Raw genomic sequence first — 11,224 nt, forward strand, 5'->3', positions numbered from 1 at the left:
CAAATCCGCAACGCGGTCCGTTGAGCAGGAGGTCCGTTCCTCTGACGACATGTGATGAACATCATCCCATTTCCAGTTTAGTTTTGCCAGCCAGCTTCTCCCCAGCAGTGGTGGGAGATCTCCGGGAACAATCCACAGGGGAAGTCAGTTCACTGTCCCTTTATGTGTGACGGAGAGCATGGCGCTGCCGAGGACTGGGACGATTTCTTTGGTATAGGTCCTTAGTTTGGTGTCGACCCTTGTGAGTTTTTGGTCTGTCTCTTTTGTGCGGCCACAGCTGTTCAAATTGTTGAGCGCTCATGAGAGATTGACTCGCTCCCGTATCCAGCTCCATGTTGACGGGTATCCCGTTGAGTAGGACCCTCATCATTATTGGAGCCGTCTTGTTGTAGGAGCAGTGGCCATTGATCGTGTTGACCCGCTGTACATCGGTGTCTCGGGTACTGTCCCCACCGTCTTCTGGTCCGCTTTCCGACCCTTCCGATTTGTATACCTGCCGAGCTGCCGTATTTCTGCACATGCGGGCCAGATGCCCTGTATAGTCGCAGTTTCTGCAAACAGCATGCTGAAATCAACACCCACTTGATGCGTGCCTTCTCCCACATCTCCAGCACAGACCGCTTCCATTGTTTCCAAAGAATGAGCTGCGTCTGGCTGATCTCTCTTGAGCTTCTCTCAGTTTGTAGTTGATTGCTTGCATTGTGGGTTGATGAGGTGCGAACGGCCATTCATGTGGCCCTTGATGGCTTCTGGTGCCACTGCCTGCTGTTGAAGGCCTGCTCTCCTGCCTTTGTCTGTGTGTGTGGGTATCAGCTTGTTTCACGCTGTGAACCCCTTGTTCCGATGTTTCGTTAGTTGCCGTACCCGCAGTGTCGATCAACCTCGTTTCTTCTTCTCCTGCCAAGAATGTCTGTGCAACCAGTACTGCTAAGGTCAAGTTCTTAATCTGTATGAGCTTTCGGAATATGCCTGCGTGGCCTATTCCTTCAATAAAAAAGTCTCTCCGTACTTCTCTCCTTAGTTCATCGGAGAACTCACATAAGCCAGCCAAGCTCCGAAGTTCCGCCATGAAGTCGGGTATGCTCTGGCCCACACAGCGTCTATAGTTGTAGAACCTGAGTCTGGCCATGTGTAGGCTGCTCGCTGGCTTCAGGTGGTCTCTTATCAGTGTGCTCAACTCTTCAAACGATTTGCTTGCTAGTTTCTTGCAGGTCCTTCATTAAAGCGTATGTTTTCGAGCCACAGCTGGTCAAGAGATGGGCTCTTCTCTTGTCTGCCTTGTTGTCGCTTAACCAGTCTTTGGTTGCAAAGCTTTGCTGGAGCCTTTCTATAAAGTCCTCCCAATTATCTCCAGCATTGTATTTTTCATCTGAGCTGTTGTTCGCCATTCTGTGGATTCTGTAATCCCGTAACTCGTCACCACTGTAAAGTCCTGTCCCCTCAGTACAGATTCACACGAGGCACATAGTGAAGCCAAGGTCACTCAGGACCTGCACCTTTATTACACAGCTCTCGAATGCCACACTTGCCTGAGACCTGCCTTTATATACCTGTCTGGGACAGGTATCCAGTGTCTCCTGCAAGTGCAGCCCTGGTGGTAAGGTAAGCTTGTGGTTACAGTCATGTATAGCATGGTAAGATACAGTTATGTACAGTAGTGTAAGATACATGACAGTAGGCCTTACTGAAAGGCTCCAGTGCGGTACTAGAGGGGAGTGCTGCATTGTTGGAGATGCCATCTTTCGGATGAATTGTGAAGTCGATGCTCTGCCTGCATGTTTGGTTGGATACACTGCTTTGGGTACTTTTGAGGGGGATGACTCATCAGGGGAGGGCAGCAGCAGCCAAGTTCATGGCACCATGGCTGGCTCTGCTGCATAGGAGGGCAGGAAAAAGAGTGGGAGAGCAATAGTGATTGGGGATTCAATGGTGAGGAGAATAGATAGGCGTTTCTGCGGCCGCAACCGAGACTCCGGGATGGTATGTTGCCTCCCTGGTGCAAGGGTCAAGGATGTCTCGGAGCGGGTGCAGGACATTCTAAAAAGGGAGGGAGAACAGCCAGTTGTCGTGGTGCACATTGGTACCAACGACATAGGTAAAAAAAGGGATGAGGTCCTACGAAACGAATTTAAGGAGCTAGGAGCTAAATTAAAAAGTAGGACCTCAAAAGTAGTAAATCTCGGGATTGCTACCAGTGCCACGTGATAGTCAGAGTAGGAATCGCAGGATAGCGCAGATGAATACGTGGCTTGAGCAGTGGTGCAACAGGGAGGGATTCAAATTCCTGGGGCATTGGAACCGGTTCTGGGGGAGGTGGGACCAGTACAAACCGGACGGTCTGCACCTGGCCAGGACCGGAACCAATGTCCTAGGGGGAGTGATTGCTAGTGCTGTTGGGGAGGATTTAAACTGATATGGCAGGGGGATGGGAACCAATGCAGGGAGACAGAGGGAAACAAAAAGGAGGCAAAAGCAAAAGACAGAAAGGAGATGAGGAAAAGTGGAGGGCAGAGAAACCCAAGGTAAAGAACAAAAAGGGCCACTGTACAGCAAAATTCTAAAAGGACAAAGGGTGTTAGAAGAACAAGCCTGAAGGCTTTGTGTCTTAATGCAAGGAGTATCCGCAATAAAGTGGATGAATTAACTGTGCAAATAGATGTTAACAAATATGATGTGATTGGGATTACGGAGACGTGGCTCCAGGATGATCAGGGCTGGGAACTCAACATCCAGGGGTATTCAACATTCAGGAAAGATAGAATAAAAGGAAAAGGAGGTGGGGTAGCATTGCTGGTTAAGGAGCAAATTAAGGCAATAGTTCGGAAGGACATTAGCTTGGATGATGTGGAATCTATATGGGTAGAGCTGCAGAATACCAAAGGACAAAAACCGTTAGTGGGAGTTGTGTACAGACCTCCAAACAGTAGTAGTGATGTTGGGGAGGGCATCAAACATGAAATTAGGAGTGCGTGCAATAAAGGTGCAGCAGTTATAATGGGTGACTTTAATATGCACATAGATTGGGTTAACCAAACTGGAAGCAATACGGTAGAGGAGGATTTCCTGGAGTGCATAAGGGATGGTTTTTTAGACCAATATGTCGAGGAACCAACTAGGGGGGAGGCCATCTTAGACTGGGTGTTGTGTAATGAGAGAGGATTAATTAGCAATCTCGTTGTGCGAGGCCCCTTGGGGAAGAGTGACCATAATATGGTGGAATTCTGCATTAGGATGGAGAATGAAATAGTTAATTCAGAGACCATGGTCCAGAACTTAAAGAAGGGTAACTTTGAAGGTATGAGGCGTGAATTGGCTAGGATAGATTGGCGAATGATACTGAAGGGGTTGACTGTGGATGGGCAATGGCAGACATTTAGAGACCGCATGGATGAACTACAATAATTGTACATTCCTGTCTGTCGTAAAAATAAAAAAGGGAAGGTGGCTCAACCGTGGCTATCAAGGGAAATCAGGGATAGCATTAAAGCCAAGGAAGTGGCATACAAATTGGCCAGAAATAGCAGCGAACCCGGGGACTGGGAGAAATTTAGAACTCAGCAGAGGAGGACAAAGGGTTTGATTAGGGCAGGGAAAATGGAGTACGAGAAGAAACTTGCAGGGAACATTAAGACGGATTGCAAAAGTTTCTATAGATATGTAAAGAGAAAAAGGTTAGTAAAGACAAACGTAAGTCCCCTGCAGTCAGAATCAGGGGAAGTCATAACGGGGAACAAAGAAATGGCGGACCAATTGAACAAGTACTTTGGTTCGGTATTCACTGAGGAGGACACAAACAACCTTCCGGATATAAAAGGGGTCGGAGGGTCTAGTAAGGAGGAGGAACTGAGGGAAATCCTTATTAGTCGGGAAATTGGGTTGGGGAAATTGATGGGATTGAAGGCCGATAAATCCCCAGGGCCTGATGGACTGCATCCCAGAGTACTTAAGGAGGTAGCCTTGGAAATAGCGGATGCATTGACAGTCATTTTCCAACATTCCATTGACTCTGGATCAGTTCCTATCGAGTGGAGGGTAGCCAATGTAACCCCACTTTTTAAAAAAGGAGGGAGAGAGAAAACAGGGAATTATAGACCGGTCAGCCTGACATCGGTAGTGGGTAAGATGATGGAATCAATTATTAAGGATGTCATAGCAGTGCATTTGGAAAGAGGTGATATGATAGGTCCAAGTCAGCATGGATTTGTGAAAGGGAAATCATGCTTGACAAATCTTCTGGAATTTTTTGAGGATGTTTCCAGTAGAGTGGACAAGGGAGAACCAGTTGATGTGGTGTATTTGGACTTTCAGAAGGCTTTCGACAAGGTCCCACACAAGAGATTAATGTGCAAAGTTAAAGCACATGGGATTGGGGGTAGTGTGCTGACATGGATTGAGAAATGGTTGTCCGACAGGAAGCAAAGAGTAGGAGTAAATGGGGACTTTTCAGAATGGCAGGCAGTGACTAGTGGGGTACCGCAAGGTTCTGTGCTGGGGCCCCAGCTGTTTACACTGTACATTAATGATTTAGACGAGGGGATTAAATGTAGTATCTCCAAATTTGCGGATGACACTAAGTTGGGTGGCAGTGTGAGCTGCAAGGAGGATTCTATGAGGCTGCAGAGCGACTTGGATAGGTTAGGTGAGTGGGCAAATGCATGGCAGATGAAGTATAATGTAAAAACAGAGAGACAGACTATTATCTGAATGGTGACAGATTAGGAAAAGGGGAGGTGCAAAGAGACCTGGGTGTCATGGTACATCAGTCATTGAAGGTTGGCATGCAGGTACAGCAGGCGGTTAAGAAAGCAAATGGCATGTTGGCCTTCATAGCGAGGGGATTTGAGTACAAGGGCAGGGAGGTGTTGCTACAATTGTACAGGGCCTTGGTGAGGCCACACCTGGAGTATTGTGTACAGTTTTGGTCTCCTAACCTGAGGAAGGACATTCTTGCTATTGAGGGAGTGCAGCGAAGGTTCACCAGACTGATTCCCGGGATGGCGGGACTGACCTATCAAAAAAGACTGGATCAACTGGGCTTGTATTCACTGGAGTTCAGATGAATGAGAGGAGACCTCATAGAAACGTTTAAAATTCTGACGGGGTTAGACAGGTTAGATGCAGGAAGAATGTTCCCAATGTTGGGGAAGTCCAGAACCAGGGGACACAGTCTAAGGATAAGGGGGAAGCCATTTAGGACCGAGATGAGGAGGAATTTCTTCACCCAGAGAGTGGTGAACCTGTGGAATTCTCTACCACAGAAAGTTGTTGAGGCCAATTCACTCAATATATTCAAAAGGGAGTTAGATGAAGTCCTTACTACTAGGGGAATCAAGGGGTATGGTGAAAAAGCAGGAATGGGGTACTGAAGTTGCATGTTCAGCCATGAACTCATTGAATGGCGGTGCAGGCTAGAAGGGCCGAATGGCATACTCCTGCACCTATTTTCTATGTTTCTATGTTTCTATGACATGAAGTATCCCATGGCTCCATTTGAAGGAAAGCTGAGGTGGCCTGGCCAAAGTTGATCCCTCAGCTCACACCACCAAAACCAGAGTATCTGGCCAACTAATCTCATTTACTGTTTGTGGGACCTTGCTGAATGCAAATTGGCTGCTGTGGTTGCCTCTAAAGAAATGGTGACTGCGCTCCAAAAGTAATTCATTAGTGGTGATGTCCGAGGGAGATAAAAAGAAGTCTCCTTTTATTCATTGATTCTGGGGGGGGGGGGGTCTGGGCATCGCTGGCAGGGCCGACATTTATTCTCTAGTTGCCCTGGTGTTGGTGCCCATCTTCTTAAACCGCAGCAGTCGTGATTTGGTACAACTGAATAGTTTGCGATTCACTTGCACCAAAAAAGGCAGTTAGGAGTCAACCACGTTGATATGGGACTGGAGTCAAATATAGGCCAGACCAGGGTCACAGTACGCGGATGCCACCTGCATCTGCGCACATACAGAGGCTGCACTCCAGGATATAGTCAACATATTTACTGAGGCGTACGAAAGCATGGGCCTTACGCTAAACATTAGTAAGACAATGATCCTCCACCAGCCTGTCCTCACCGCACAGCACTGCCCCCCAGTCATCAAGATCCACGCCGCAGCCCTGGACACCGTGGACCACTTCCCATAACTCAGGAGCCTCCTATCAACAAGAACAGGTATCGACGATGAGATCCAACACTGCCTCCAGTGCGCCAGTGCAGCCTTTGGCCCCCTGAGGAAAAGAGTGTTTGAAGACCAGGCCCTCAAGCTCATGGTCTACAGGGCTGTAGTAATACCCACCCTCCCGTATGGTTCAGAGATATGGACCATGTACAGCAGACACCTCAAGTTGCTGGAGAAATATCACCAATGATGTCACCACAAGATCCTACAAATCCCCTGGGAGGACAGGCGCACCAACATCAACGTCCTCATTCAGGCTAACATCCCCAGCTGTAGCACTGACCACACTCGATCAGCTCCGCTGGGCAGGTCACTTAATCCGCATGCCAGACACGAGACTTCCAAAGCAAGTGCTCTACTCGGAGCTCCGTCACGGCAAATGAGCCAAAGGTGGGCAGCGGAAACGCTACAAGGACACCCTCAAAGCCTCTCTGATAAAGTGCGACATCCCCACTGACACCTGGGAGTCCCTGGCCCAAGACCGCCAAGTGAAGGAAGTGCATCCGGGAGGGCGCTGAGCACCTCAAGTCTCAACGCCGCGAGCATGCAGAAATCAAGCGCAGACAGCAGAAAGAGCGTGCGGCAAACCAGTCCCAACCATCCCTCCCCTCAACGACTATCTGTCCCACCTGTGACAGAGTTTGTGGCTCTCATATTGGGCTGTTCAGCCACTAAAGAACTCACTTCAGGAGTGGAAGCAAGTCTTCCTCGATTCCGAGGGACTGCCTATGATGATGAGACCAGGTAAGGACGGCATGTTTTCTTCCCGAAAGGACATGAGCGCACCAGTTGGGTTTACACAATAATCTGATAGTTTCGTGATCACTTTTACTGATAACAACTGAATTTTACCTCGAGAGCCTATTATCAGCAAGGGCAGACATCGACGACACCACCTCCAGTGCGCCAGTGTAACCTTTGGCTGCCTGAGCAACAGAGTGTTCGAAGATCAGGCCCTCAAATCTGGCACCAAGCTTATGGTCTACAGGGCTGTAGTGATACTAAATATATTCAAAAAGGAGTTAGATGAAGTCCTTACTACTAGGGGGATCAAGGGGTATGGCGAGAAAGCAGGAATGGGGTACTGAAGTTGCATGTTCAGCCATGAACTCATTGAATGGCGGTGCAGGCTAGAAAGGCCGAATGGCCTACTCCTGCACCTATTTTCTATGTTTCTATACCCGCCCTCCTGTATGGCTCAGAGACGTGGACCATATATAGTAGACACCTCAAATCGCTGGAGAAATACCACCAATGTTGTCTCCACAAGATCCTGCAAATCCCCTGGGAGGACAAACCACCAACATTAGTGTCCTCGATAGGCCAACAACCCCAAGCATCGAAGCACTGACCACACTCAACCAGCTCCGTTGAGTGGGCCACATTGTTTGCATGCCTGACACAAGACTCCCAAAACAAGTGCTCTACTCAGAGCTCCTTCACGGCAAACGAGCCAAAGATGGGCAGCGGAAACGCTACAAGGACACCCTCAAAGCCTGCCTGATAAAGTGCAACATCCTCACTGACACCTGGGAATCCCTGGCCAAAGACTGCCCTAAGTGGAGGAAGAGCACCTCGAGTCTCGTCGCAGAGAGCATGCAGAAAACAAACGCAGGCAGTGGAAGGAGCGTGCAGCAAACCAGACTCCCCACCCACCCTTTCCTTCAACCACTGTCTGTCCCTGTGACAGAGACTGTAATTTCCGTATTAGAGTGTTCAGTCACCTAAGAACTCACTTTTAGAGCAGAAGCAAGTCTTCCTCGATTTCGAGGGATGATTAAATTGAATTCAAATTCTCAAACTGATACGGTAGGATTTGAATTCTCTGGATTACTAGTCCAAACTTCTGTATTACTTGTCCAGTAACATAACTACTACACTACCGTACCTACTATTAAGTTCTTTCGATAGTTTTTCTCAAACACATTATGAAAACACACTGTATTTGTATCACGGTGCTGTTGCTCACAGCCAATTCCAGCAGCTCAGTGACAGCTGTGGCTCAGTAGGTAGCACACTCGCCTCTCAGTCTTGAGCACATAAAATCTCAGCAGACACTCCAGTGCAGCGCTGAGGGAGTGTTGCACTGTTGGAGGTGCCATCTTACGGATGCAACGTTAAACCGAGGCCCCGTCTGCTCTCTCAGCTGGACGAAAAAGATCCCATGGCACCATTTTGTGTCCTGGTCAATATTTATCCCTCAATCAACATAACAAAAAAACAGATTATCTGGTCATTATCACATTGCTGTTTGTGGTAATATGCTGTGCGCAAATTGGCCTGTCGCGTTTCCCACATTACAACACTGACGACAGGGCTGTAGTAATACCCGCCTTCCTGTATGGCTCAGAGACATAGAACGTGTACAGTAGACACCTCAAGTCGCTGGAAAAATACCACCAACGATGTCTGCGCAAGATCCTACAAATCCCCTGGGAGGATAGGTGCACGAACATCAGCATCCTCATCCAGGCTAACATCCCCAGCATTGAAGCACTGACCACACTCGATCAGCTCCGCTGGGCAGACCACATAGTCCGCATGCCAGATACGAGACTCCCAAAGCAAGTGCTCTACTCGGAACTCCTTCATGGCAGCGGAAATGTTTCAAGGACACCCTCAAAGCCTCCCTGATAAATTGCGACATCCCCACTGACACCTGGGAATCCATGGCCACAGACCGCCCTAAGTGGAGAAAGTGCATCCGGGAGGGCGCTAAGCACCTTGAGTCTCAATGCCGAGAGCATGCAGAAATCAAGCGCAGGCAGCGGAAAGAGCGTGCGGCAAACCTGTCCCACCCACCCCTTCCCTCAACGACTATCTGTCCCACTGTGACAGAGTCTGTGGTTCTCATATTGGACTGTTCAGTCACCAAAGAACTCACTTAAGGAGTGGAAGTAAGTCTTCCTCGATTCCGAGGGACTGCCTATGATGATGATGACAACAGTGACTACACTCCAAAAGTACTACTTTGAGACGTCCGGTGGTCCTGAAAGGTGCTATATAATTGCAAATATTCTTTCTTATAAACAAACAAGCGTTAGCATGTGTGCTGAAAGAGATCCCTCAAAAGGTCCTGTCCACCGGTATTCTGGGGGCAATAAACACTAACAGTAAAGATCCACTGCCGAATTCCAGATTACCAATAACAACTAGCCTTTATATAGCGCCGTTAACAGTCAAACAGGAACATTATCAGACAAAATTTGACACTGACCCACATAAGGAGATATTAGGACAGGTGACCAAAAGGTTGGTTAAAGCAGTAGATAGAGACGGTGAAGTGTAGGAAGAGAATACCAGAGCTAGGGCCTAGACAGCTGAAGGCACGGCCACCAATGGTTGAGCCAATGAACTGAGGGAATGCATAAGTCCAGAATTGGAGGAATGCAGAGTTCTTGGACCATTGTAGAGCTGGAGGAGGTTCCAGAGATAGGGTGGAGCGAGGCAATGGAGGGATCTGAAAACAAGGTGGGAATTTTAAATTCGAGGCATTGCCGACCGGCAGCCAATGGAGGTCAGCGAGCACGGGGGTGATGGGTGAGCGGGACTTGATGCGATTTAGGGTACGGGCAGCAGAGTTTTGGATATGCTCAAGTTCACAGAGTTGAGGCAGGCTGCGTACAAGCCAACAATGTCCTTTTTGAATTGCCACTGCTTGATTTCTCCTATAAAACAAGACCTGAAATGATAACTGCATCTTCCTCTCTCCACAGATGCTGCCTGACCCGCTGAGTGTTTCCAGCTTGATTTATCCTGTCGTCTGTCCTGCCCCTTGTCTTCTGCTGTGGGCCTTGGATTTCTTCTTCTTCTTCTTCTTCTTCTTCTTCGAGAGAGAGAGAGAGAGAGAGACAGGGGAACAAAAAAAAAATCACTTGACAGTTTTGGACCTTCCCACCCCATTGGGGAAAAGCCTGTTCCCAAAAATTCAATTGCTGCGGTTGTCTTTGAACTACTTCACCTCTGCAATCGTCTCAGTGTTGCCGTCTCTGACAAAGATGCCCGTAAAGTCAACAGGACTGATTCCAAGTGACCGGCAGCCTTGCATAATGTGACGACGAGGATCAACACCGCCTCCAGTGCGCCAGTGCAGCATTCGGCCACCTGAGGAAGAGAGTGTTCGAAGATCAGCCGATCAAATCTGGCACCACGCTCATGGTCTACAGGGCTGCAGTGATACCCGACCTCCTGTATGGCTCAGAGATGTGGACCATGTACAGTAGATGCCTCAAATCGCTGGAGCAATACCACCAACGATGTCTCCGCAAGATCCTGCAAATACCCTGGGAGGACAGACGCACCGACATCAGTGTTCTCGATCAGGCCGACATCCCCAGCATCGAAGCACTGACCACACTCGACCAGCTCCGTTGGGCTGGCCACATTGTGTGCATGCCTGACACAAGACTCCCAAAGCAAGCGCTCTACTTGGAACTCCTACATGGCAAGCGAGCTATAGGTGGGCAGAAGAAATGTTTCAAAGCCTCCTTGATAAAGTGCAACATCCCCTCTGACACCTGGGAGTCCCTGGCCAAAGACCGTCCTAAGTGGAGGAAGAACATCCGGGAGGGCGCTGAGCACCTCGAGTCTCAACGCCGAGAGCATGCAGAAAACAAGCGCAGGCAGCGGAAGGAGCGTGCGACAAACCTGTCCCACCCACCCTTTCCTTTAACCACTGTCTGTCCCACGTATGACAGAGACTGTAATTCCCGTATTGGACTGTTCAGTCACCTAAGTACTCATTTTAAGAGTGGAAGCAAGTCTTCCTCGATTCCGAGGGACTGCCTATGATGATGATGATGATGATGATAATGTGGAACCACAAGAAAAAGCTGACCCCGGGTCAGACAGCAGCCAAATGGCTGCGGGAAAATGCACAAAAGCGGGCACGCTGCCAAAACATGCACTGTTTTACTCATTCAGATGGAAGTCCACGACTGCGTAAATGACTGCAACGTTGCACAGATAAGAGCACATAGTGCCACGAAACAAAAGAAGCACATTTGCAAATGAATGGTGCCTTTGTCATCAGGATTCAACCCCCTTCCAATTTCTAA

Source organism: Pristiophorus japonicus, chromosome 5, assembly GCF_044704955.1.
Source record: "Pristiophorus japonicus isolate sPriJap1 chromosome 5, sPriJap1.hap1, whole genome shotgun sequence".
NCBI lineage: Eukaryota > Metazoa > Chordata > Chondrichthyes > Pristiophoridae > Pristiophorus > Pristiophorus japonicus.